This window comes from Micropterus dolomieu, linkage group LG07, assembly GCF_021292245.1.
Source record: "Micropterus dolomieu isolate WLL.071019.BEF.003 ecotype Adirondacks linkage group LG07, ASM2129224v1, whole genome shotgun sequence".
Taxonomy (NCBI): Eukaryota; Metazoa; Chordata; class Actinopteri; order Centrarchiformes; family Centrarchidae; genus Micropterus; species Micropterus dolomieu.
This window is the reverse complement of record NC_060156.1, coordinates 27,164,118-27,175,401: the sequence shown is the minus strand read 5'-3', so window position 1 is coordinate 27,175,401 and position 11,284 is coordinate 27,164,118. Positions and strand designations below refer to the sequence as shown.

The 11,284-nt window shown below is 40.3% G+C and overlaps 1 long non-coding RNA gene across 2 annotated transcripts; it reads right to left on the bottom strand.

The window, feature by feature from the left end:
- Positions 1–1,357: 1,357 nt before the first annotated feature.
- LOC123974304 lies at positions 1,358–10,196 on the bottom strand. 2 transcript variants are annotated; one of them, XR_006825816.1, is made up of 3 exons: positions 10,060–10,196; positions 1,831–1,896; positions 1,358–1,470 (listed from the first exon to the last, which is right to left on the bottom strand). It is a non-coding gene; the product is annotated as an uncharacterized LOC123974304 (long non-coding RNA). The 2 variants fall into 2 exon arrangements; XR_006825815.1 differs by having other exon boundaries at positions 1,410–1,510.
- Between the last annotated feature and the right edge of the window lie 1,088 nt (positions 10,197–11,284).

Below are 11,284 nucleotides of genomic sequence, written 5' to 3'. Positions count from 1 at the left end.
AAAATAACGAAGGAGTGGCTTCACAACAACTCCGTGGCTGTTCTTGAATGGCCCAGCCAGAGCCCTGACTTAAACCCAATTGAGCATCTCTGGAGAGACCTGAAAATGGCTGTCCACCAACGTTTACCATCCAACCTGACAGAACTGGAGAGGATCTGCAAGGAGGAATGGCAGAGGATACCCAAATCCAGATGTGAAAAACTTGTTGCATCTTTCCCAAAACGACTCATGGCTGTATTAGATCAAAAGGGTGCTTCTACTAAATACTGAGCAAAGGGTCTGAATACTTATGACCATGTGATATTTCAGTTTTTCTTTTTTAATAAATTTGCAAAAATTTCTACATTTCTGTTTTTTTCTGTCAAGATGGGGTGCTGAGTGTACATTACTGAGAAATAAAATGAACTTTTTTGATTTTTGGAAAATGGCTGCAATGAAACAAAGAGTGAAAAATTTAAAGGGGTCTGAATACTTTCCGTACCCACTGTATATCTTGGGAGGGTTGGCTCATTTGGACTAACACACCAAAGTAACATCTAATGCATCAAGTATGACCACTGACAGATAACAGGAAAATGTAAGCCTCACTGTTTCTGCACCACAGTCCATTATAAACCACATAATTCATGAAGACATTCATGTATCACAAAGGCATTTTCAGGTAAGGATCAAGGCTCCTCTCGCTTTGTTTAATTAGATAAGAAATCTGCAAATCTTACCAAGATGTCTTTTTTATTTTTTAAAAATACAACAGAAACACAAAGTAGTACTGACAGCCATAATTTCAGCTTGTCGTAAAACAGTGCAACGTTTTTAATGGGAATTTAGCATTTAGCTACACTACCGGAATTATACAAGCAGAAGAAGAATGCCATGATGACGAAAAGCACTCTATAGCGCTGTCTGTCTGTTGTCGGCAACTGTAGAAACATGACGACAATATGTCGACCTCCATAGAAGGGGGGACCCATGGTTATGCAGATATAAATGGCTCATTCTAAGGTAACAGAAACATAACACTTAATTATGTAAGGTCTTTATACACCACTGAAAACATCGTTGTGGATATTATATTGCATTTCTATCAACAAATCCTCAGAAATATTACACACTGAACCTTTAACTCTTTCTTAAAGATTTCTACTATCAAACTGTGGTGCCTGGAGAGTAGAAAGGACACCTTTTTGGACCTGACAACGCCACCTCCTGTTAAGGCAGTAGGAACCTTTAAACCCTTGATATATTAGCTTGTGTGTTGCAAACTCTGATTTATCCTGAACAGGAACAATTACAAAGAGGCATACATTGTACAATAGTAAGTAAATTTTATTACAAAGTATATTGTTAAAATCCCAATTAAAATAACAATGGTATAAGTAAAATTAGCCCAATAATAAATTGGTTGGTAAAAACAGTGTAGTTCTCAGAGTAGAAAGGTCAGGTCGGCTCGTACACCGCCCCGAGCAGTGACTGTGGAAGACAGAAGAGAGAGGGAGGGAGAATTCCGGTGCTATAGATAAAAAAACAAATATCACAGGGCTAAAACTCATTAAGCTTCACAGATAGACACATGTATATCGTTTGCCATTATCTACAGATCCCTACATCCACAAAGGCTGATTGGTGGCCACGTGAGTTGTAGGCTGAAACATACAAATAATCTTTACTAAAAAAAGACAAACTACAGGTGCTGTTTAATACAGGTTAAGAAAATGATGATTAGTATAGCAAGCATCAGAAGCACACAGACAAGCGGTCACATGAGTAAAGCAAAAGAATAGCATTAACTGAAACCATTCAATTCTACACCACACAGCTTGCAATACTGACAGGCATTACAATCAATCTTCTCCAGTTCCCTCCAAGGAGGACAGGACACTCACGTCTGGCTGTCACCTGCACGAGAGGGAGAGTGCACAGTGGTCACTCAGTGGAAAGCAAAAGACTCTCTACTGAGACTAGCAAACCTTTTATCACTTCCTGATTAGCTGCGGGTCATATGACCTTGTTATGAGTTTGACTATGCATGAGCACCAATCACCTAGATTACTACACGTTATAGAATGTAACATCCCAAAAATATTTGACTTGAGATTGTAGATCACAATAAAACAATCAATACATACCCACTGTGCTACTAAGGACACGAGATGAATGCATTTATCCCTGGATTAGCTCAGATGACACAAAAACATATAAAATGACTGTAGAAAACAGAAACGAGACTTTGAACATATTAGCTTAGTTGTGACAAAACACCAGAACCACCTTGCTGTCTGAGTAGTAGTTTATGGCATTCAGCTGAAAGTCTAGTTTTGCTGAGATTAGGTCTGCAAACTCGACAGCAAGCACTGTTGCGCAAAGGTCGAGGTCTTTTAGACCACTTGCATGGTCTCTGGACAGAAGGGCTTCAATGACCTCTTTGTTGTTTGCTGCAACCTTATGGAGCCTCATTTTGGGTAATGGTGCTACCCAACCATGCGTTAATTTCAATAAAGTATCCTGAATAGAAATAGCCACAGTTGGTCAGCATCACAGTTAGATTTCTCCACAGAATACAGTATGTTGAGGGTCATTAGTGACCTAGATGGCACTGTATTTTTCTTTGACACGGAACATGTTAGGGCATGGTTCAAAGAGAGGAGGGCATTCCAGCTCTGTGGTGTTCGTGTTGAAAACTGAAATGGTCAGGGACTTCAAAACTGTCTTCTCGGACTGGGAGCCATGTCTGTGTGAGAGATGAAATTGAAGCTTGTGTCATTCTTTATGCTAGCCTCCTGGCATACAAATTCCACAAAGTAGACAAAGGGAGGCTAGGGAACACAATTTTGCTGCTTGCTGGATGCACCAACTGATAGCAACCTGCATACAAAATGTAAGCTTCTGTACTATTGGGTTGATGCCTCTTGCCATGTCAAAGTAAGACAGACCAGGCCAAACTCCTTTAGACTTGGCTGATTGAAGTTATATTAGTAGATCAGTCAGCTTTACTAGATTAGAATAATCTTGGTTCATTATTTTTGGAAAGCTATCGATGTGTTGACCAGAGCATTTTTTTTCACTTCTGAGTCTGTGTGTTTGAGTCTTACCCATATCATTACCAATCTTGCTTCTGGATGGTTGATGGATTACTCTTATTATCTGTTTGACATTCTGCTCTGGCTTTCACCTTGTCTGCAGCAGACCCAGTTGATAATGCACTTAATCACCCATTTTTTCAGGTCCGAGATTGTTGAAGTCCCGTGTGGTGAAGAAGACGCAGCTTTAGGTATTTCATCAAGCCAACTATACACAGAGCCAAGGATAGACCACAGACGCCACTAAAACCCTACACACTGCCAGATGGACTCTGCATTATCTCCAGTGGTACAGTACTCTGCCATCCAAGTGTTGTCATCACCATTTTAAAGTGAAAGGAAATTGAAATATTCTGGTGGATGCCTGAATCCCAGAAGCAGAACAACAAAGATGTGACTGAGGTGAGAATTTAACATTTATAATAAGAGAGGGAAACAATACTGACACAGAATGAGATTATGAATGGCAGATTTGAAATTACTGCAGGGGGTCTGTAGGGGCTAAGAGTTGATGAGATGCTCCTTTGCTTTGACAGGAGGAAGTTGAGGTATGGCTGTACTGGCATCTTAATTTGGATGCCCATTGGATTCCAACCAGAAAGGGACCCCAGAGAAGAACCACAACATGGTAGAGGGATTCTATATCCCATCTGCCCTAAATGAATGTACTAAATGAGTTTAAATTAAGTTTTATGTATATGCTGAATTGATTTGAAGTGCAGTAACACTAAAGATATAAACAAGTGCACAAGATTGTATTTTGCTTCTCAGAGCTACCTGATTTCACCCATGTAATGGGTAGAAGGAGGAAACTCTTACAGTTTTGGGTTGGCTGTGTTTTAGGTTTTCAGTGTTACCTGTTAGTGCCCTTTGTCTTGTTTTACTTCCTGTGTCTAACTGATTGTCTAATGTCTTTCACCAGTGGCCTGTACTATGAAGGGAGTTCAACCTACTCAGAATTAACTCAGGGTTATCAGGCAAACTCAGGGTTGACAAACTCTGACCGCCTACACTGGTGTTAAACGGTACCATGGCAGTGGATTAGATGTTGGTCAGTTGAGTCCGTGGTAACCCCGTGTTAACTTAATTGGAGTTGGTGGGAATACGCATAAAAGGGATGTATTCGGCAGGCAGAGTATTTTCGCAACGGCGCATGCTCAGTATTTCTCCAGAGGAATGCACATTGGTAGTGTCAGGAAATTATGAATGTAAAGACAAGTTAACGGCTAAATCTAATATCGTGGCGGATGACAAGACCAGGGAGGCTTGTTGGCATCGCATGGAGTAAATTTGTAGCCTTCTTCCCAGTGTTCTTATTGTAGTTAAAATCTTTATTATGTATTTTATGGGCCCTTCTTTTATGTGTAATATGATTAAGATGTAAAGGTACAACTGCACATAAAGGTCCATTCTCTGACATTATAGTCACACATTTATGAGAGAAACTTCACTTTGCAAGGCTGCAACATCACACACACACACACACACACACACACACACACACACACACACACACACACACACACACACACACACACACACACACACACACACACACACACACACACGTCTGCTGTCTAGCATGCATGCAATGGAAAGTTATTTTAAACTTTGCAATCAGATTTAGCAGTGAGGAAATACTTGAGTTCAGCTCGCAATCACTATCATGCACCTTAGAGAGGCGTATTCAGAAGAAAACACCAGAATGATTTTTGATTTTTTTTATGGGAATTTCCGATTTTTCTTCTTGTTAGTTTCATACTTTCATCTATGATTTTTTTTCCCTCGGTTATTAACCCCAACCCTGGCTCCCTATTTTTGGACACGTAAAAATCTAAATATGTGAATTCAATTATAGACTACAGATGAGCTACATCTAAGAAACTATCTCGTTAATTAAGATTCCTCTCTAAAATCCCCGAGGCTGCAGGGCTCGCTGTCTGAACGTGATGCTGTTGTGTTCAGAACTTCATTGCAACCGCAGTCGACCAAATCAGGATGAAATCTAAACACATTTTATGAAGTTGTGTGGATTAATATCCTACTTCTCATCATCAACACTGAATACAGATGTGGTGTGTAGTCCGCGTGCAGGATAACCTCGAGTTAACCACGAACAAAACCTGCTCGGAGCAGTTTAGAGATGCAGCGTAAATTGCCATGGCAACAGACCTCGGGTAACACCTATCCACCTTTTGTAGTACGGGTTAACCGGGAAGTTACACCCAACGTCACGAAGTTACTTATGAAGTTACCTGGATAAGCCAGTTACCTTGCTTCGTAGTACAGGCCACTGGTCTCGTTATCTCCATTCCCCTTGTTTATTTCAATGGTTGTCTATTTTTCATTGTTTTCCACAGCCGAAGGTTTTGCCTCCAGTTCTTGGTGTTCTCTCATCTGTGTACCCCTGGTTCCCTGATTGTTATTTCTGGATTTATGTTTTGCTTTGGACTTTTGGACTTCATGTAGGGAGTTTCTTCATCAGTAAGTTTTCACCTCCTGTAAATAAACACTTCACATATAACCAGTTGACTTTTCTGTGTCTGCATTAGGGTCCAAAATCAGGGTAAACACGTGTCCTGGAAAACCTGCAAAACAGTTGACCAATGTTCCAGTCATGGAAAATGAGAGAAAAATAAAATGTCCTGCAAAGGCTTGTGTTGTCCTAGAAAATTATTTTAACATTATGTCGCGGTTGCTTGGTTACATTAGAGTAGCGTTGTGAACACAACCCCAATTCTTGTCACATGGTAGCACAGGTTGGATTACATTAATTAAAGTGACCCACACTCTGAGTAATGTAAATTGCATAATCCTCCAAAGGCAAATATTAGTCACTGCTGACTACAAACTGTGGTAGTTTTTGTTAGGTTTACCAATTAAAGGTTCAGTGTGTAAGAGAGGTATCTAGTGTTAAGGGTTGAGAATTGCAACCAGAGACTCACCACCACTCCCAATGTGAGCGGGAAAGGGAGCTCTGACAGCTCTTGTGTTAAATAATACGTGTGGTCCTCTGTTTGTCCAATTTCTTGTTACTTCTAATCAACCAGAGGACTTCTTCTTCTTCATAGTGACGAACACGCTTTTTTAGAGCAATTTGTCCATTTTCAGCTACTCTAGGAACATGGCAACGTCCATGTAAGAGGACCCGAGGTGTATATAGATAGAAATGGCTCATTCTAAAGTGATAAAAACATAACGGTTCATTATAAAAGGTCTTTATACACCACTGACAACATAGTTGTATGTACATTATATTGTATTTCCATAAACACATCCTCCTAAATGTTACACACTGAACCTTTAACATTTTCTCCTCAACTTGTTTTAAACGGTTGATTCTCAGCTTGTTTAAAACGCTGATTAAAAATGAAAAGGAAGCCGTGCTCAGAACAAAGATGGAGCCCAGCTGTATGTGCATCAAACACTAGCTGAATAGTGGCTAACTTTGCTAACATCGTCTCTTCTAATGCATTGCTACGTTATGATAAAAAGGACTGTAACATGACATGAACCCTTTCACTATTAGCTCACAGCGATTTGTGATTAGCTTTGTTAGTAAAGGGGCTAACATATTGTGTGATAAACTGATTTAAACCACGACTTGCTTTAATTTCCTATTGTGACGCGTTTTTTAGAACATCAATTAACTTTTGATGTTTGCACACCTATGATGGAGTCCCAGGTTTTTGACCGTATTACACCAAGTTCGTTGTGAAGTTTAAATAAAGTACATTTGGGCTAAGTATCACAGAAATTTTAGAAAACTATAATGTTAAACAGAGTGCTGGGATTTGTTAGTAGGCATTCAGTCATTGGTGTTCAGGCAGCAGTGGTTAAAATATAATTCATAAGAAAACACTTGCCAATCATAGAACATTTCTTTGTTTCTTTCCAAATTAAACAAAAACTACAATGGCTGTACTATAAAAAAAAAAAACAATATTAAAACATAGCGTTAAAAACAAGGCAAAATCTATTTCTCATCATTTCTACACATGTAATAGATGATTTCATAGATAAGTTATAGCGACAGATTGCACGTCTTTAAAATCAGACTTCAGCCGAGAGGAACATATTAGTGTGTGATGTGATCCTTGTCTGTCACAACCAGCTAGATCATCATTGAAAATGTCCTGGAAAAGTCCTGCAAAATGATCTCTAGAAAACAGTGGAAACCCTGCCAATGTTTCAAGTGACAGATGTGCAGCCTTACATAATAAGAACATAAGTAGGTGAAAGATAGAAGAACAGGAGGAATGGAGGACATATGGAAAACAATTCAAATAGTAAGTCAAATGAAAAAGAAGAAAGGACGTTGGACTCGAACAAAGAAAAATAAACAAGAGTGGAGAATAACAGAGCTAGAGTAGAACTGCTGACTTGTGCTTATTGCTGACTGGTGAAGTGGGAAGATGAGTAAGTGGGAAGATGAGTGAGTGGGGTCCGGTGGATGTGGCAGAGAGCTCGAGCAGACTGGGCAGACTGTTGTGATAAAGAGGGAGAATGAAGAGAGTTTCAATGCAAATCTCTCACTTTAACAGATGATACTGTCATGAGCTTGTAGCGGTTGCTGGTTTTAGCCAGGGTGCTGGTCAAAGTCTCAGTCTGCCAAAACACAAACATTCAGCAACACTACGAAGAAGTTGGTGGAGCACAGCAAGCAAAAACACACAACAGCAAACTTCAGTGTAAGCCAGTATATTATAAGCAGTGAAAGTGCAAGAATATCCAATATGCAGTGAAAAGTCAAAACCCCCGTCCACAAAACCACTTCCTCAGTCATCAAGCCAGAGTACCCCAAAAACTGTTTGAATGAGACCTCTCTTTGTGATAGCAGATGAGCAACACATAGCCGGAACCTCCAGTGTTACCTCTTAGGGTAATGCAGACTCCCATGAATAGTCGGGCAGGGCAAGGAGCAGCCTGTTAGTTGTGTAACACGCTGGCAAAGGCTGGCAGACTAGATGCAAACACTCACAATAGAAGGACCGCTTCCTATGTGTCCCCCCTGGTCTGTGAGTATGTGCCATACTACATACAGCCATTCATTTGGCTGGCTGTGTGAGGTGAGAGAGGTGGTGCATCCATAAAGTCACCGATTGCCACAAGCTTTTGGGTTTGACACACCGAATGAGAACTGAAATTACTTTCCTCTGCAGGGTTGCTGGACTCGGATATCAGGACAGAGCTCAGAGTTGATGTGCTGCTATTTTGCATTGAAAGGGACAAGTTGAGGTGTAGCTGGTCTGGCATCTTAATGAGGATGCCCAATGGATTCAGGCACTTCCAAACAGAAGGAGACTCCAGAAAAACCATAACATGGTGAAGGAACTCAAATTGCAAGCATGTAGCTGCAGTACCAGAGGCTGCATTTTCAGGACCGCACTCCTATAACAAGGTTGCTACAGGAGGAGACCTGCTTCAATGTTGAGCTTTAATTTCCCCATATGAAGGTCTTCACTCAGACTGTTTTTTTTGTTTGCTGAAGACATTTTTTTGTCCAGAAGATTAATATACACCACATGCGCATAAAGTACAACAGCAAAACCACCTCTATAAGATATCTCTAGTACCCTGGCCAGTCAGTATCCCAGTCTGTCACTGTGTAACAGACGGAACTCATTATATCGCTATCAAGAGCGATCTCAAGTAAGAGGCTTATTTTTAGGCAGGTTTATAACTGTTATTGTAACTTGACCTTCATCACTGAGATTTTTGCTTTGCTGGGGGAAATAAGGGACTGCCACATTCTGGTTACTTTTCATTGTTTGTATTGATTCCACACCGCTAGGCCTTTGCTCGGACAATAATTGTGTCTTGCCATTGTGATTAGAATCCTATGTATCTTGCTTCGTGTGCCATTTTCCACTCTTTCCCTTTACCAGTCTACACACATACCTCTACACTTTAGGTGCATCCACACACATACATGTCTGGAAACCACATACAGTGTGGTAGCCTAACTGAGTTGTTTTCCACGTCATCTTAATGAGGACAGGGGGTTGGTCCTACATTTTGGTTCCTACCCTTTTGTTTAAGCTTTGCAGAAAACTATGTAGAAGCTCTGTAGAAACTGTGATATAGTCAGCTGGTACGGGTCCCGATGCTGCCTAACTGATGGTAGAAGTGAGAGCAGCCCATTGCTCACGTAGCTGGAAACTAATAAATGGAGATCATAATAACATGTTAAAATATGATGCCATACATCACCACCATATTTTAACATGTAATTATTAGATTCATTATTATTGGAGTGTAACATTGTCCAAAAATAATAATCTGAGATTGTAGATCACAACAAAACAATCAATACATCTTCACTATGCTAACAAGCGCACAAGATGAACATAAATGTTACTTTATTAGCTCAGATGTAATAAAACAACAGATCAGTTATGCTCACCTACTTCCTGTTACTGTGAAAACATATATAAAATGACTTCAGAAAACAGAAAAAAACATGCATACGCACACCTGAAATCCATGTTCCCTTTATGAATCACAATCAACTTGAAATATGGTGCATGTAAGGAAGCTCCTTGTCCAACCCTTAAAACGCCCATAGTTGCCTATAAATGGTCAGTGAAATGCCCCTCATTAATATTAATATGTACTGACTGCATGAAGAAAAGGAGGCAAATTCTGATAGAAAAGCCACAAAATGAAATTTCACTCGGTGTGACACTGACGTTCCTGTTGGTCAAGCTGAAGCATGTTGTTTGGTGGGTAAAAAAAACCGCACTTTCCCTTGTGCACCGGAGCTCCACCACTTTATAACTAATCTGCAGGAAAGGGTATCCTTCTTGATTAGTGAAGGTGCTGGCTGGAGGAAGACACACGCAAGATGTAATGACCCAGGTTCAAATTTGGATTCACGCGTTTGAGAAGAGAGTAAACCAAATGCATTCCACTTGTGTTTAATGTAATGATTAGGCTTCGCCTCCTCCCCCTCCCTTGTGTTTTCCCAATTTTCCCTTACCTGCTGTCTATGTCAGTCTTGTCTGTCTGGTCCCGTGTGTGTGTGGGCGTGTCCAGGCTCATCACCACCTGCAGCTTCTCACACCTGTGGCTGATCTACAATCAACTCCTGCAGTGAAATACTCTGGTCCAGCTCCCACTCTTCACCAGGTTACCTCCTTAGGTATATTGCTCCGGCCAACGCGCCTAATTCTAGTTGAGTAATTTGTGACTTGTACGTAACTTCTTCTTTTCAGTTTGCCTCAGTCAATCCTGTGTGTGAATTGCTGCCTACCTGCTTACAGGTACTTGCTTGCTGCCCGCCTGCCAATCTGTCCGCCCTGAACGGTGCTTCTAATGCCATCACTGGAACCCCGCCGGATTTGGAAGCCTCAGCCCTCTCCCCTACTTTCTGGTCATTCCTGAGCACTCTTGTCAATAAACCTTGCCTGTATTCTAATCATCAATCTAGTGTCCGCTTCTGAATCCTTCTAGTGAACCCGAACATTTATTTAGGCTACAAAAACAGTCCACTCCCTTAACAAGGCTGCCAGTGAGTTAAAGAAATATCAGTTGTAGGCCAAATGAGCTGAAAGATTTATTTAATAAGTAGTGTTATTGTAATGTTTAGCTCCATGGTGGAAGGAGTAGAGAGTTTGTCACCTGGAGCTTGAATTTATTTCTTCACCAGACATGTTGAAAGTGCAGTACTGCAAGTGTGAAGTATTGCAAAAATATATTTTGAATATATTTGAATTTTATATCCAAATGTCAATTATACATTTTTTTGTACAGACACATTTCATTTTGTATATAAACTGTTATTTATTTATCCATCTGTAAACTCAAATGAATCAATCACATTTTAGAATGAACATTTAATGATTTATTCTAAACAAAACGCTCAATGACTGACCCTGTTCAAACTTTCAGAAATCTAAATAATTAGATCAATCAATAAACGGGATCAAGTTGGACTTCAAGGATTTCTCCAGGAGACTGGGACAGGCGGAGGACCGTATTAGTGACATGGAAGATGATATTGCCGGTTTATAAAACTAAATGTCATGTTTTTCCACGACATCTCCACCAAACTCCACAAGAAAAGGAAGCGCTTTGATGATGTTAAAAAAACGCCAACGGAACCTGAAGATTGAATATGGGATCCTCTATCCTGCTAAAGTCAGACTACTTTGTGAAGGAAAACAACGCGTGTTTGATGACCCTGCAGGTGTGGACTCGTTCAT